This window comes from Haliotis rufescens, unplaced genomic scaffold, assembly GCF_023055435.1.
Source record: "Haliotis rufescens isolate VD_foot unplaced genomic scaffold, xgHalRufe1.0.p SCAF_3, whole genome shotgun sequence".
NCBI classification, from domain to species: Eukaryota; Metazoa; Mollusca; class Gastropoda; order Lepetellida; family Haliotidae; genus Haliotis; species Haliotis rufescens.
The window spans coordinates 36057105-36073702 of NW_025964001.1; the positions used below are offsets into that span (position 1 = coordinate 36057105).

Below are 16598 nucleotides of genomic sequence, written 5' to 3' on the forward strand. Positions count from 1 at the left end.
GCTTATGAGTCAGTGTCCCATTCCCAAAAAGCAATTTTAGCACTATCCCCACCATAAGCCTATGTTAAAGTATGGGAGTTAGGATCATCTTAGCGCTAAGATCGCTCTCTGGAATGGGGCCCCGATACACCAAAATGTTTAGTGAAAATAAACTAAAGTATTATCCTCCAGCTGTTGATAATCAGAACAAACAGTATTTGGAATCATTAGGTGTCCTGAGATCCTTCATGCTTTCTGATACAATATCTCATCAAGGGATCTCCTGAATATTTGACTTTTAACTCTAAAGTAATAAGTACCATCCCTTACATCGATAATACATCTTCAGCAACCCATGTTTGTCAAAAGAGGTGATAACGAGATCGGATGGTCAGACTTGCTGACTTGGTTGACAAATGTCATCGTGTCCCATTTGTTTAGATTGATACTCATGATATCAATCACGGGATTGTCTTCGCTGTCATAAAGCTGGAATACTGCTGAGTGCAGCGTTAAACAACAAACAAACAAATAATCAAAATATCAAAATAATACATCTTCATCGTCCTCCTCTTTATTATCCTCCTCTAGTCTGCGTATCACTGTGCAGAGTTGCGTCCCTTGGGCATGCCAGAAAACTATGGTTGTAAGTTCGAATCCCGGTTCACCCCGATTATGTTCCTAGGTTTGTCAGCACCAGACCCGTGCTTGTGGGTTTCACTGAAGTGATAAATGTCTGTGACCTGCATCACTTCGGGCTTTCCTCCCACATTAAGCTGACACACAGCGATATAACTGGAATACTGTTAAGAGCAGCGTTAAACCCAACTCACTCACTCACTCACTCACTCACTCACTCACTCACTCACTCACTCACTCACCCACCCACTCAACTCACCCACTCACTCACTCACTCACTCACTCGCTCACTCTGCCTTCAACCACTGTATGTACACTACCTTATCCCAACCTCTTGAGTATGATGCTAACTACACCTAAATCAAAGGTTTAGATATCTTTGTTCACATCAGAAACTGACAAGTGTATGCTTGAAAGACATTATTGATTGATACAAGTAAATATGAAAATGGAGGTTATGAGTGTTTTTCATTATTTATGGATAGCTTTCAAGATAACTGAATGGGTTTCAAAGGTCATTCTCCCACAAGCTTGCCATAGAACGAGTAGGCAGTCCCACACAGATTCAGGGAGGCAGTAGGTTCCTGTGCCTCCATCTTGTAGGAACTGACTAACGTGGAGTACTCGTCACTGTTGCCTGATAATTATGGGATTGGTAAGGCCACATATTAAATGTCTTGTTTATCATCATTTTTTTAAAAACACTGAAAAGGTTGGTTAAATTTTAATTTTATGTTCTGTGTCAATTTCCCAAACTGATTTTGAAATTGTACTGAATAAAAACAATAAATGTCTCTAACAATTAAAAGAATTTAAGCCTTTCTCAAGTTTTCAAAATATAAAACGGCACAGCTGGTCGTCAGGATGGGTTTCATTAAAAAGTACAATATCGGAATTAAAAACACTACACCAAAACCAGAATAAAATTCGGAATGCAAAATAAACATATTAAACTGGGCGGTCAGGTATCCTAGTGGTTAAAACGTTCGCTCGTCATGCCGGGTTTGTTTCCGACATGGGTACAATGTGTAAAGCCCATTTCTGGTGACCCCCGCCTCGATATTGCTGGAATATTGTTAAAAGCGGTGTAAAACCATACTCACTCACTCACGTATCACACTTAAGGGTTGGACAATTTTTGGTGTTGCTCCGTGGATGAGAAACAAGATTTTCTTTTTTGAGTGACCTAGCCAGGCTATATCTGCTATATCTGTCTGAGTGTGTTTTGTCATAACCTGATAGCCTCTCTGTTCGTGCCATTGACCACTGGTTGCCAGGCCCAATCACAACAACAGGCAACTGTGATTTAGCTACATGCATACATAATGTTCTTGACAAGTCTGTAAAACTTATTCACTCATGCACTCCCACACTATCTCAGTCACTCATTCATTCTGGCTTTACTAATGGCATCACTGAGGGGCAGTGGGGTAGCCTAGTGGTTAAAGCGTTTGTTCCTTACACCGATGACCAGGGTTTGATTCCCCACATGGATACAATGTGTGAAGCCCATTTCTGGTGTCCCCCGCCGTGATATTACCGGAATATTGCTGAGAGCTGTGTAAAACCATACTCACTATGATTGTGTGGATTGTTTCTTTGCAATCATAACTAATCACTGATTTGTTTGGTCCAGGCATGGCTCTTTACATGCTGCTGTGATACAGCTTTAACAGTGCTGATTGCTGCATACAAACTAAATTTTGTAAATATCTACTTGGTGTCGGGAAATCGGGAATGTTGCTATTTTGGGTGAATGTGGACGCTTTAAATTGTATTGTGAGACTTACGTACACTGTTTGAAATATTGGTGTAAACTAACCACTATGTCAAATGAAAGATATCCTAGACAATGTTTTAATATGATATAAAGATTAGATCAAGTAAAAAGAGTTACTAACATTAAGATTATTTACCATCTTCTGTCATGAAGCTTGGATACTGCCGAATGTGCCGTGAAACAACAAACTAACTAAAGTGTGACTGTTTTATCTGTGCTTAATGTATTTCCTGTGCCTTCAGTAGTTTAGAATCTTGAAAGAAGGAATTGAGTTAACCTTGGATGCTGTTCACTTAGAATGATGATAGTAATGCTGAACGATCAATGAAAATCATTTAATATTGATATAAGCGAGTATACCCAAACTTTCTTGTTGGGACCAATGATTTGCTTTTTAGCAGAGGCATTTTGGAGTATTCCACGTTCCATATTTTGAATACAATAAACTACGGTTATAACGAACTCAAAGGGACCATTAGTTTTAGTTCATTATGACCCTAGTTCATTATAAGCATATACAAAGCATATATATACCAAGTTGCCGGGACCAAACAACAGTTTGTTATATCCGTCAGTTCGTAATAAGCGTGTTTCTTTATAAACATGGGATGCCCAGTCGTCTAAGGCGCTGCAATTCGCTGTGCAGAGTTGCGTCCCTTGGGTACGCCAGAAACCTATGATTGTGGATTCGAGACCCGGTTCACCTCGATTATGTTTCTTGATTTGTCAGCACCATACCCGTGCTTGTAGGTTTCACCGAAGTGGTAAAAGTCTGAGACCTGCATCACTTCGGGCTTTCCTCCCACATAAGCTGACACGCCGTGATATAACTGGAATACTGTTAAGAGCAGCGTTAAACCCAACTCATTCACTCACTCTTTATAAACATACTTTACTGCATGTTGATAGATGCACAGAGAAGTGAGTATAAGCTGACTGAGTCAGGAGTGTTTTACTTACTCCAAGCATTGACTTGCAGATATAGGATGGAACTTTCCTGGAATAGATATGTCAACATTTTGTATTAAAACTGAATCAATTCCACATTATTTGAAAATGGCTGTATTGTAACACAAACAAAACATCAACATTTGAATATAACAATCACAGGCTTTATCAAGAATATTGTCCCATAATATATTCCCCATTTTACCAATAGATACAGTACGTTTCACACTTACAGCATTGATGGTTTTAATTTGACAAGCAATAGCTCTGAGATTCATCCCATGAAATTCAATTCTGTTGATTGTGTTCAAGGCCATTGGCCAGCATACAAAGGAACATAATTGTATAATTGGTACATAATTGTATAATTGGCAATATCATTAAAACTTGAAATGACATTGTGAAATAAGTGAATATCTTTATGATAATGCTAGTTTACAGAATGTCATAAGGTTAACTACAACTTCGACTTCACACATATAAATATGAATTGAATTAAACATACAATCAGCAAAATATTTTTCTGTATATAATGTTTTCTTATCTCATTAGATCATAGGCTTTTTAACATGACATGAAATTCATCTTCAATCATATTTAAAGTACAAGCTGTGCATATTCCGTATTCTTTGCGAGCATTTTGTCAACAATCTATTTGTAACCCCACCCCACCAGTTCTAAATTGAGCCAAATATCTTCTGTTGTACAAGGAATTGTTATTAAGCAAGTGATGTTGGGTTTTAGATACATTTTATAACATGAATAGTTTTCGTATCTTGAGCTTACATTTATCGTTGCTTGCCATATAAAATAAAACATGTAGACTCTCCCATTCAAACAAAGAAGGTTATTTCAACACATTGTGCCACAAGCCATGTCATATGACAAGCATGGATACAATACATAACTCGTCGTGACAGCTCAGTACAGTCCTAATTGTCGATGTAATGGTCCCATTCAGATGTTTCCTATGTAGTTGCACCAAAGATGTAATCTGTAAAAATATTGCAAAACAAAAACGGTCTTCATCAGCACTTTGATAATGGACTCAGTGTTCCCTAGGAGAATGTTGAGAGCCTTGTGCTTGTTGATCTCCTGTTTATTCTATTGATTCCAGTTGAGCTAATTACCTGTCCTCGACGTTTGCCATATGTTTATAAGTGATGAAGAGCCCTGTGTTTAAGCTTCAAGGAGAAGAAGCACTCAGGATAACCATCTTCATAAATTAAATCTGTTGATAAGAATTACCTCTGCTTAAACTTCCTGTAAGCCCAAACGACTGCTTTATGTAACAATACATAGGTGGATACATTAAAATGCCATTTGTAAGCTGTGAGCTATTAGAACGACTAACTGTAATGATTGTTTGGGTGGCAAATAGCTTACCTAATGAGTAGAATGACTGATGTTGGTACGTTAGTCTAACAAGCCCGCGTATACAGCGCAGTTCCGCAAAGGTACATCCTAGACGTACGACTCATCTCAGCTCCCACCCCATGCCCCAGCTCTTCTATGTCATGAGCCAGACACTTCGTATTATTTTTGCCGATATTAGATAATTTGTGAAGATTTATTTGGTTGTTCCATGTGTAGGAAGTGTTTTCACCCCGTCTGTTGGTACGTTGCATTCATTTGCTGGTTATGGCCAAATACTTCGCGAAGTATGCGAGGTAAGCTTTAGTGGTGATGTTTACTGGATGTGTCACCCAGCCTTTACAGTATTGGCAGTGACACGGTTTTGATTCATCACAGCTGCCTATTTATTTTTAGGGAGAATTTTTGCTGTTGGGCTTTGAAGCCTAGACAGGGCAATCCTAATTGAGTGTGATGGTCTTAAACCAAATACTAATCATGTTTTTGGCTAAGGGTTGTGAAAACACACTTTTGGAATCATACGAAGCAAATTCTTTTCTTGTTATGTACCCGTGGTTGAGAGAAATCCACATGGAGGTTGTCTGTGAGTGATTAGGTGTGTGAACGCCGACGGGCAGGTGCTTGCGACGTAGATCTGAGACACAACTGCAGCAGGCTGCACACGCGCCACCGGGATATGCAGCCATAGTAAACTTGTCTCATGTAGCGCAGCGTCAAACAGGAAGTGCATTACCTGCATGTCTAGCCGCATCACAGACTTCCTGTCTGCGACATAATCGCCTATCACCAGTGTCTAGAAAACATGACAGTCATTGAGAGATAGGAAAGTGCAGTCTTCTCCCTTACATCATATTTCAGCATGGTGAGAGAGGGTAGCCAATTAGCCCTTATAAATCATTACTTATGACAAATAGTAGGGTCTGGAGAGGTTAGAATGACTTAGGATACTTGCACGTTTGGATTACAACTGTTGTAGTGGTGTAGCCTGGTTTGTTTCTCCTTGTTGTGAAGGCCTGGGTTACCTCCCTAAGTGAGTGTATTGTGTGCAGCAGGGACTAACATAGAGGCACCCGCCATGCGCCATGAATAAGCTTAAATAAACCATTCGAGGGAGCCCATGAGAATTACAGGAACTTTCAAGCATCTTAATTTCCTTGAGTGAGGGGAAGAGTATAGGCTGCTAGGTCTGAGAAGGGGAGGCAAATGGCATGGGGATGATTATTAAATATACGTTTTGGGTCTGAAGGAGACTATGTGAAACTCAGTGTTCTTGCATCACATTGTGATTGCTAAAAAGGGTTGTAGAATCTCTCTCATTCACCCACTCAAACAGTGCAGTATTGTATTCCATCATTTGTAATGGGTTTATTTCAACTTAATTGTCAATGTTTTTACTTCATGTTTTCTGACTTGTCTACATTTCCCAAACATAAGCATCTTGCTGACGGCAGCTACAACCAACATAATGAGACATCCACTGTATAGGCATGCACACCTACCTCACTGGACCCAAACTACAACAGGCAGCCTCTGGAGAGGTGACATGTTGTGATGGCAAATGTATTGTAGGCTGAATCATCCATACTCATTCCTTCATTCATTGTTTCCTGTCTCCCTTCATTCATTGATTCATTCACTCATCCACAATTCATTAATTCTTTCCTTCCTTCCTTCCTTCCTTCCTTCCTTCCTTCCATCATTCATTCATTCATTCATTCATTCATTCATCCACCATTCATTCATTAATTCATCCACATTCATTCATTCATTCATCCATCATCATTCATTCATTCATTCATTCATTCATCCACGAATCATTCATTCATTTTCTGATTCATTCATTTATGTACCATTCATCCCCATTTTATTCATTCACCCATTAGTTCATCAATTCATTCACGTGTTATTTTTGTGTTATACACAAGACACGAAAATCAGCCATGCCAGTCCCTTGATTTTACAGTTCATGTGGTCCATATACTGCCAGTATCTCCCCCTGCAGGGGTGTGTGATGCTGAAGCTGCCACACATCCAGGTGACTTTTGTTTAGCACCCAGTCGGGGCTGCAGACAGGAGGTGGAGGAAGTGAGGGGGTAGCACTGGGGATGCTCTCGCAGCAGCATCAACAGGCGGAACAACATGGATGGATGCCTTGGTCTGGGGAGCATCTTTACAGCCAACACATGAATCAGATAACATGGTATTTAGTCAGTTGTTTTACTCTTTGCTTTGTCATTAATTACAGTTTGGGTGAGGATATACATATGGGCAGGCTGTTTTTCTGCTATCTCGATCTGTTTACTGAGTTGTTGGTATTTTTAGACCTACCTTCTGTAGTGTGTTAGGCTGTCACAGCTCTGCTTGTTTTGTGTGTATACCTGCTTGGTTAAACATGTAACGGAAGATTCCTCAGGGTGGATAGGGTAGTGAGATTTTGCTAGGAGGTAGGGTAGTGAGATATAGCTAGAAGGCAGGGTAGTGAGATATAGCTAGAAGGCAGGGTAGTGAGATATAGCTAAGAGGTTGGTTAGTGAGATATAGCTAGGAGGTTGGTTAGTGAGATATAGCTAGGAGGCAGGGTAGTGAGATATAGCTAGAAGGCAGGGTAGTGAGATATAGCTAGAAGGTAGGTAGGGTAGTGAGATATAGCTAGGAGGTTGGTCAGTGAGATATAGCTAGAAGGCAGGGTAGTGAGATATAGCTAGAAGGCAGGGTAGTGAGATATAGCTAGGAGGTTGGTTAGTGAGATATAGCTAGGAGGTTGGTTAGTGAGATATAGCTAGGAGGTTGGCTAACGAGATATAGCTAGGAGGTAGGTACGGTAGTGAGATATAGCTGGGAGGTTGGCTAACGAGATATAGCTAGGAGGTAGGTAGGGTAGTGAGATATAGCTAGGAGGTAGGATAGTGAGATATAGCTAGGAGGTAGGTAGGGTAGTGAGATATAGCTAGGAGGTAGGATAGTGAGATATAGCTAGGAGGTTGGTTAGTGAGATATAGCTAGAAGGTAGGGTAGTGAGATATAGCTAGGAGCAGATAGGGTTGTGAGATTTTGCTAGGAGGTAGGGTAGTGAGATATAGCTAGAAGGCAGGGTAGTGAGAAATAGCTAGAAGGCAGGGTAGTGAGATATAGCTAGGAGGTTGGTTAGTGAGATATAGCTAGGAGATTGGCTAACGAGATATAGCTAGGAGGTAGGTAGGGTAGTGAGATATAGCTGGGAGGTTGGCTAATGAGATATAGCTAGGAGGTAGGTAGGGTAGTGAGATATAGCTAGGAGGTAGGATAGTGAGATATAGCTAGGAGGTTGGTTAGTGAGATATAGCTAGAAGGTAGGGTAGTGAGATATAGCTAGGAGGTAGGGTAGTGATATATAGCTAGGAGGTTGGTTAGTGAGATATAGCTAGGAGTAGATAGGGTTGTGAGATATAGCTAGGAGGTAGGATAGTGAGATATAGCTAGGAGTAGATAGGGTAGTGAGATATAGCTAGGAGGTAGGATAGTGAGATATAGCTAGGAGTAGATAGGGTAGTGATATATAGCTAGGAGGTAGGTAGGGTATTGAGATAAAGCTAGGAGGTAGATAGGTGAGACATAGCTAGGAGGTGGATAAGGCAGTGATATATAGCTAGGAGGTAGGTAGGGTAGTGAGATAAAGCTAGGTGGTAGATAGGGTAGTGAGGTATAGCTAGGAGGTGGATAGATGAGATATAGCTAGGAGGTTGATAAGGTAGTGAGATATAGCTAGGAGGTAGGATAGTGAGATATTGCTAGGAGGTAGGATAGTGATATGCAGCTAGGAGGTAGGTAGGTGAGATAGAGCGAGGCGGTAGATAGGGTAGTTAGATATAGCTAAGAGGTGGATAGGTGAGGTATAGCTAGACGGTGGATAGGGTAGTAAGATATAGCTAGGAGGTAGGTAGGTGTGATATAGCTAGGAGGTGGATAAGGTAGTGATATATAGCTAGTTGGTAGGTAGGGTAGTGAGATATAGCTAGGAGGTAGGTAGGGTAGTGAGATAAAGCTACGTGGTAGGTAGGGTAGTGAGATAATGCTAGGTGGTAGGAAGGCTAGTGAGATATAGCTAGGAGGTGGATGAGGTAGTGATATATAGCTAGGAGGTAGGGTAGTGAGATATAGCTAGGAGGTTGGTTAGTGAGATAAAGCTAGGCAGTAGATAGGGTAATTATATATAGCTAGGTGTTTGGTTAAACATGTAATGGAAGATTCCTCAGGGTGGATAGGGTAGTGAGATATAGCTAGGAGGAAGGCTAGTGAGATATAGCTAGGAGGTAGGTAGGTGAGATGTAGCTAGGAGGTAGGATAGTGAGATATAGCTAGGAGGTAGGTAGGTGAGATAAAGCTAGGCAGTAGATAGGGTACTTATATATAGCTAGGTGTTTGGTTAAACATGTAACGGAAGATTCCTCAGGGTGGATAGGGTAGTGAGATATAGCTAGGAGGCAGGGTAGTGAGATATAGCTAGGAGGCAGGGTAGTGAGATATAGCTAGGAGGCAGGGTAGTGAGATATAGCTAGGAGGCAGGGTAGTGGGATATAACTAGGAGGTTGGTCAGTGAGATATAGCTAGGAGGCAGGGTAGTGAGATATAGCTAGGAGGCAGGGTAGTGGGATATAACTAGGAGGTTGGTCAGTGAGATATAGCTAGGAGGCAGGGTAGTGAGATATAGCTAGGAGGCAGGGTAGTGGGATATAACTAGGAGGCAGGGTAGTGAGATATAGCTAGGAGGCAGGGTAGTGGGATATAACTAGGAGGTTGGTCAGTGAGATATAGCTAGGAGGTTGGTTATAGCTAGGTGTTAGGGTTGTGAGATATAGCTAGGGCAGTAGGGTAGTGATAGATAGGTAGGAAGTAGATAGGGTAGGGAGATATGGGCTAGGAATAGATAGGGTAGTGAGAAATAGCTAGGAGTAGATAGTGTAGTGAGAAATAGCTAGGAGTAGATAGGGTAGTTAGATATAGCTAGGACTAGATAGGGTAGTGAGGTAAAGCTAGGAGTAGATAGGGTAGTTAGAAATAGCTAGGAGTAGATAGGGTAGTGAGATATAGCTAGGAGTAGATAGGGTAGTGAGATATAGCTAGGAGTGGATAGGGTAGTGAGAAATAGCTAGGAGTAGATAGGGTAGTTAGAAATAGCTAGGAGTAGATAGGGTAGTTAGAAATAGCTAGGAGTAGATAGGGTAGTTAGAAATAGCTAGGAGTAGATAGGGTAGTTAGATATAGCTAGGAGTTAGATAGGGTAGTGAGATATAGCTAGGAGTAGGTAGGGTAGTGAGATATAGCTAGGAGTAGATAGGGTAGTGAGAAATAGCTAGGAGTAGATAGGGTAGTTAGAAAGAGCTAGGAGTAGATAGGGTAGTGAGGTAAAGCTAGGAGTAGATAGGGTAGTTAGAAATAGCTAGGAGTAGATAGGGTAGTGAGGTAAAGCTAGGAGTAGATAGGGTAGTGAGAAATAGCTAGGAGTAGGTAGGGTAGTGAGAAATAGCTAGGAGTAGATAGGGTAGTGAGAAATAGCTAGGAGTAGATAGGGTAGTGAGATATAACTTAAAGGAGATGGGGTACTGGGAAGTAGCTCACGGGTAGATATGGTATTTGGGGGTAGCTGTGGATAGATGGTACCTTGTCAGGTGTTTCAGTTATACCACTTTACAGTTTGACACTTTGGTGAAAACCACGGACCAGATCTTATGGAGTATAATCCATAAGAACAAGTATTTCTTAAGCCTTTCGATTTCTCCCTTAATTCATTTCCTCAAGGAAAGCTGCTCTTATGGATCTCATTCATTGCTCTTCAGGTTGTTCTCCAGCATGTCTGTCCCATAAACAATACAATGTTATGTCTATCATCCAGCGACGATATTGACCTACACATCTCAGAAACAATTTATGAATCACAATGGTCATTTAATGTTGCCTGCCATCGATAGTTATTTACTGCTCCTAGTGTAAAGATTATTCACCAGGGGGAGCCACTCTAGATGGTGTTCTTAACCAGAAACTCCGGAGGAGGTAGATTTCAGTGACAGCTGTGGAACAGTGGGCTGATACATAATAATGGCAACTGGTCCTACCCAAATAACTACCTGAGTCATTAAGCCACTTGTTAGTGAGAGAGCTGCCATGCTTTATGGAGTGACTAACAACATCTGTGTGGATTGTTCAGGCCCATAAAAAAAATCTGCCAAAAGAATGCAGTTACCTCCCTTGTCACAATCAGCGGCAAGGTGTTCGACATGTGTTGGAGTGGGTGGGGATGCAGGAACGGACATGTTTGTGTACATGTACATGCTTTGTGACACCTGATTAACTGAGATGCTTGATGATGAAGATGTTTCTTTTTCTTCAAGGTTGACAACTGTTTGGAAGTGTTGATTAAATATAAGCAACAAAACCCTTTTCATATTCATAAGATTGTTTGTTTGTTGTTTGTTGTTTTAAGCCACACTCAGCAATATTACAGCTATATGAGCTGTCTGTAAATAATCGAGGCTGGACCCGACAATCCTCTGATTGACATCATGAGCGTCAATCCACGCAATTGGGAGACGATGACATTCATCAAACAAGTCAGGGAGCCTAACCACCCAATCCCCTTAGTTGCCTCTTACGACAAGCATAAAGAAATGTCTGCTAAAAGATGAGTATGATTCTGACTATCGTGAGCATGTGTTTAAGAATCACTATCAAATAGTGATGATACAAGTCATGCCAACATGTCTCCAATATCTGTCACTGAGTGACACCTTAGTCCATGACACTGTCATGCCAACATGTCTCCAGTATCTGTCACTGAGTGACACCTTAGTCCATGACACTGTCATGTCAACATATCTCCAGTATCTGTCACTGAGTGACACCTTAGTCCATTACACTGTGATGCCAACATGTCTCCAGTAGGGCTGGGACGAGTCCAAATTTACTACCGGGGTATCAAAACCTCTATTACCCTTCCCTACCCCGGTATCCACCGAAGGTCTCAATAGACTGGTACAAAATGTCCGATTGGGAATAGTTTGACTGAAGCCCTGGCAAACTGATTTAGATACAGGTATAAAACGATCTGAAGTTGACTGAAGCTTTATCTTTATTCAAACATATGGAAGTCAGAAGGAATGCATGAATAATCAAAAAGAAATGCAAACAAAAGTGACTTACTGTGTAATCATGGAGTTCTAGTTTTTGTCATTAAACAATATATCACATGACTAACCACGAGTCTGGGTAGTCCTGTGGGTACCCGGGTCCGACTCACTACCCACCCGACCCAAGTACCTGAGTTACCCAGCCCAGCCCATGTCTCCATGAGACCAGGACACTGTTATATTTGCATAATTGGTCTTGATTGTATTTTTCCCATGTGGGGATTCCAGGGTAGACAAAGGTCTCCAGCAGCCCCTGCTTGCCTTCAGCCCCTGATCCCCCTGGCCCATCATTAAGGCAACTGCAATGTAGCTGTACTATCCTACACTGCTGCATAAAACACAACTCCTTGACAGTCCCTCAGTGTATATCTGCAGTGACTTGTCTCATATTTCAGAAGGAACAGGTGTTCTGTGAAGCCCAGCATGAACCTATGATAAATCAGGCTCCACAAGACGTACACTAGCTTGATGAATACATTAATCTATTGTTTATGCCAGTATATTGCTGGCACCAGGCCTGATGGTCTCCTCTTGTTGTATTCATGGTGGTATATTTACAAATGAGGAAGTGATCTACAAGGAACGGCATGACCATAGATAACCCTTAACCTACTGGTTGGGCTGACTTAACTAAATTTGCTTATTCTGCAACTTAAGCTTCAGTCCAAAGCACTAATCCACTAATATTCTAGCATCCAAAGTTCATAATAGGCAATGTTCAGATATCTTGGTTAAAAGCATGTCAGCATTATTAAACCCTGATGGCATTGATTGTTGTTCATAATATCAGTCACTGGTTTGTTTGACAGGTAGGAAATAAAGCACAGCATTTAACCCACCTAATCAAATACCCATGATTTCTTAATTATACATTATTCGTCCAGCAACTTTCAGTCACTCATTTCCCTGGTCCAGACTCAGTTATTTACTGGCTGCCATGATATAGCAGGAAAATGGCTGACTGCAGCGTTCACAACATTCACTCACTCACTCTATTTCCAAAGTAACTGAGATCGCCTCAGTGGTCTAGTGCTAGAGCATCTGCCCAGGGAACGGAAGGTGGGGGTTTCGAACCAAAAAGACCTTAAAAGATGGTACTTGTTGTTATCCTGCCTGGCACTCAACATTAAGATGCTAAAATAAGGACTGGTCAGCTCAGAGTCTGTATACTGTGTCTGTGTGGGGTATTCATTTTAAATTCGGGCATGGCATCTCAGTCGGATCGCACTATAAAATCGGCATTAGTCCGAACTAGTACAAGCAGCCATACACACACACATATAAGTGCAATAATTCTGGACGCAACGTTTAACTCTATCTCACCTCACCACCACTCTTACGATTGATATCAATCTAGCAGTTAACGATTGCGCTAATTACACAGAAATATGTCTCGGCTTCATGCATGGCACTCACCTTGACCTTAAGTTATATGGAGTATAGCCCCCCTTTAAGGGTTGCTGGTTTGCCCTCTGCATGATACAGCTATTACTGTATTCGACTTAATAAGCACCCTGCTCTAATAAGTGCCCACAGCGATATTTGCTAATACAGTGGCTAGTAAACAATCCCAGTTTAGCACCCCTTCCAAATGATCAATGTACACAAGACTTATTTATTCGCGTATAATACTCACTTGTGTGTTATTTGCACCCTTAATTATGGGCAATTAAATCTTTGAAAAATATATCTGTCGTGTATAATAAACACAGACTTTTATTTTGTGGCTGTCAGCATAAACCACGAAATTTACGATCTTACAACTAATTTTGAGAGCGCCTTGTTCGCATATTATGTCGAATACGGTAAATCAACATTAACATCATCCTTGATAATAATCAAAGCCAGATTATTGTTTTTAAGTACCATTGAATGAGTCTGTTATGTCTAAAAAACTTTTTAAAAATATACAGCCCAATGATGTGGTAGTACCAGTAGGTCAACAAAATGAGATTCAGAAAATGCTTACATGGATGCGGATCTGCCAATCACCACAAAAATAATAATTCCCAGTGATACTAAAATAAGAAAAAGATAATACAAATAACCTACAACACTTTTCAACAATACTATTGTTATAGTTGTAACTGCTGAATGAGGAGATACAGACATCTGCTGTACTTAAATCCATCATTGCCATGGCTACAGCCCATGAATCTGGCTTTAAAATCCTTATCTTATCCTTATTCTCCTGATCTGGCTCCATCAGACATCCTCTGTTTCTAAACATGGAAAAAGTTCTCGTTGAAATCCATTTTCAACTGGAACAATGACATCATAACAACTGTGGAGAACTCTTTTGAATGCCAAAGGAAGCACTTCTACTAAAGAAGGAGAAAATCCCTCCAACATTTTGGCAAATGTATGAATGTGGAAGGGGGCTATGTTGAAAATATTTAATTCTAGTGCCGTCAGGTCAAGTCTTTCTATCTGAGGCTCAGAACTTTTCAATCACCCTTGTACTTAAATATGACTGAAAAGTAGGAGTTAGTAACATTGCATTTGAACATTCTTATAACAATATCGCTTAAATATTTAATGACGATCTTAAACTGTAAACTTTAAAATCTTGTTGGGGAAGTCTAACTAATCCTAACTCTACCAGTTACGTACCATTCATGCATGTCGTTTGAGCATTATTCACACTTCAAATCAAACACACTACGGCCAAACTGAAAATGACCTGAAAGATTCAAGTAAATCCGATAACAGAAACCAGCTGTTCAGGAGAGGGGCTTGTGATCACACCTTTAATTCAATCATCGTCACCCATCCTTTCCTCTCGTCTTGAGTTAAATTCAATAATGTTGGCAAAACCCACTTTCCTCTGGCAGCCAACACCTATCTCAGTGATTCAGACATTAGGGATAAACGGCTTCCATTGAACCTGTTGGATGAGACAGACTCCTTCCGAGAATTCTGACATGTTGAAGTGAGCGAGGGGAACTTATTTTTGTTACTGGATGCATAAATAACCCCTTGACATGTTTTAAACAGTTTACGGGATAGGACGTTGTGTGATAGTACTGTTTCAGGTGAATAAATACATGGTTATATTAGGAGAAAAAAGTCTCAAGTAAAACTAATATAGAGGAACACATGTGCCTGCTTATTTTACTGAAAGAAAAATGTGTGAAAATCATTCATCAAAACGTTCAGGTGTTATGCATTGCTGAATAATTATTTGAAAGGGTTTATTTTTGCCTTCAAGGTGTATGGTTTTAATAAATGTTTATTTTTCTGCAAAAGCTGTATCTGATTTGAGTTGTATACCTGGTAGGCAAATGTGATAGCTGGGCAGTATTTATCACGATCACAAATCTTTTGTCATGTCCTGTGGAACATCGTTAGACTGAAATAAGTTAATTCGACTGATTTTGTTGACGTGAGGTGGGTGTGAGCCTGCTTTCAGCATTGCGTCACAGTTTGGGCAAAGAAGGACTTGTACCTCTAAATCAAACCCAAGTATCTTGAGTGAAAAAGCCAATGCTTTAGCCATGAGGCTATCCCCCAAGTCACCTCCACACTCACTTATTCTCTCAAGTCACCCCCACACTCACTTACTCCCCCAAGTCACACGCACACTCACTTACTTCCCCAAGTCACCCCCACACTCACTTACTCCCTCCAGTCACCCCCACACTCACTTACTCCCTCCAGTCACCCCCACACTCACTTACTCCCCCAAGTCACCCCCACACTCACTTACTCCCTCCAGTCACCCCCACACTCACTTACTCCCTCCAGTCACCCCCACACTCACTTACTCCCTCCAGTCACCCCCACACTCACTTACTCCCCCAAGTCACCCCCACACTCACTTACTCCCCCAAGTCACCCCCACACTCACTTACTCCCCCAAGTCACCCCCACACTCACTTACTCCCTCCAGTCACCCCCAAAGTCACTTACTCCCTCCAGTCACCCTCCCCCCCCACACACACACTCGCTTACTCCCTCCAGCCACCCCAGACACACTCACTAACTTCCCCCTAGTCACCCAACACACACTTGCTAACTCCCCCCCAAATCACCCCACACACACTCACTTACTCCCTCCAGTCACCACACACACTCACTTACTCCCTCCAGTCACCACACACACACACACACACACACACACACACACACACACACACACACACACACACACACACACACACACACACACACACACACACTTACTCCCTCCAGTCACCCCACCCACACTCGCTTACTCCCTCCAGTCACCCCACCCACACTCACTTACTCCCTCCAGTCACCCCACCCACACCCACTTACTCCCTCCAGTCACCCCACCCACACTCACTTACTCCCTCCAGTCACCCCACCCACACCCACTTACTCCCTCCAGTCACCCCACCCACACTCACTTACTCCCCCCCAGTCACCCCCACACACTCACTTACTCCCTCCAGTCACCCCACCCACACTCACTTACTCCCTCCAATCACCCCACCCACACTCACTTACTCCCTCCACTCATCCCACCCACACTCACTTACTCCCTCCACTCATCCCACCCACACTCACTAACTTATTCCCGCCAGTCACCCCACCCACACTCACTCCCTCCACTCACCACACCCACACCCACTTACTCCCTCCATTCACCCCACCCACACTCACTAACTTACTCCCCCCCAGTCACCCCCACACACTCACTTACTCCCTCCAGTCACCCCACCCACACTCACTTACTCCCTCCAGTCACCCCA

The 16598-nt window shown here is 41.9% G+C and overlaps 1 protein-coding gene across 1 annotated transcript in view; it reads left to right on the forward strand.

The window, feature by feature from the left end:
* Nucleotides 1-16598, forward strand: part of LOC124119128 (F-box/WD repeat-containing protein 7-like) — a 133175-nt gene that overhangs the window by 42271 nt on the left and 74306 nt on the right. The gene's annotated exons all lie outside the window — the stretch shown is intronic.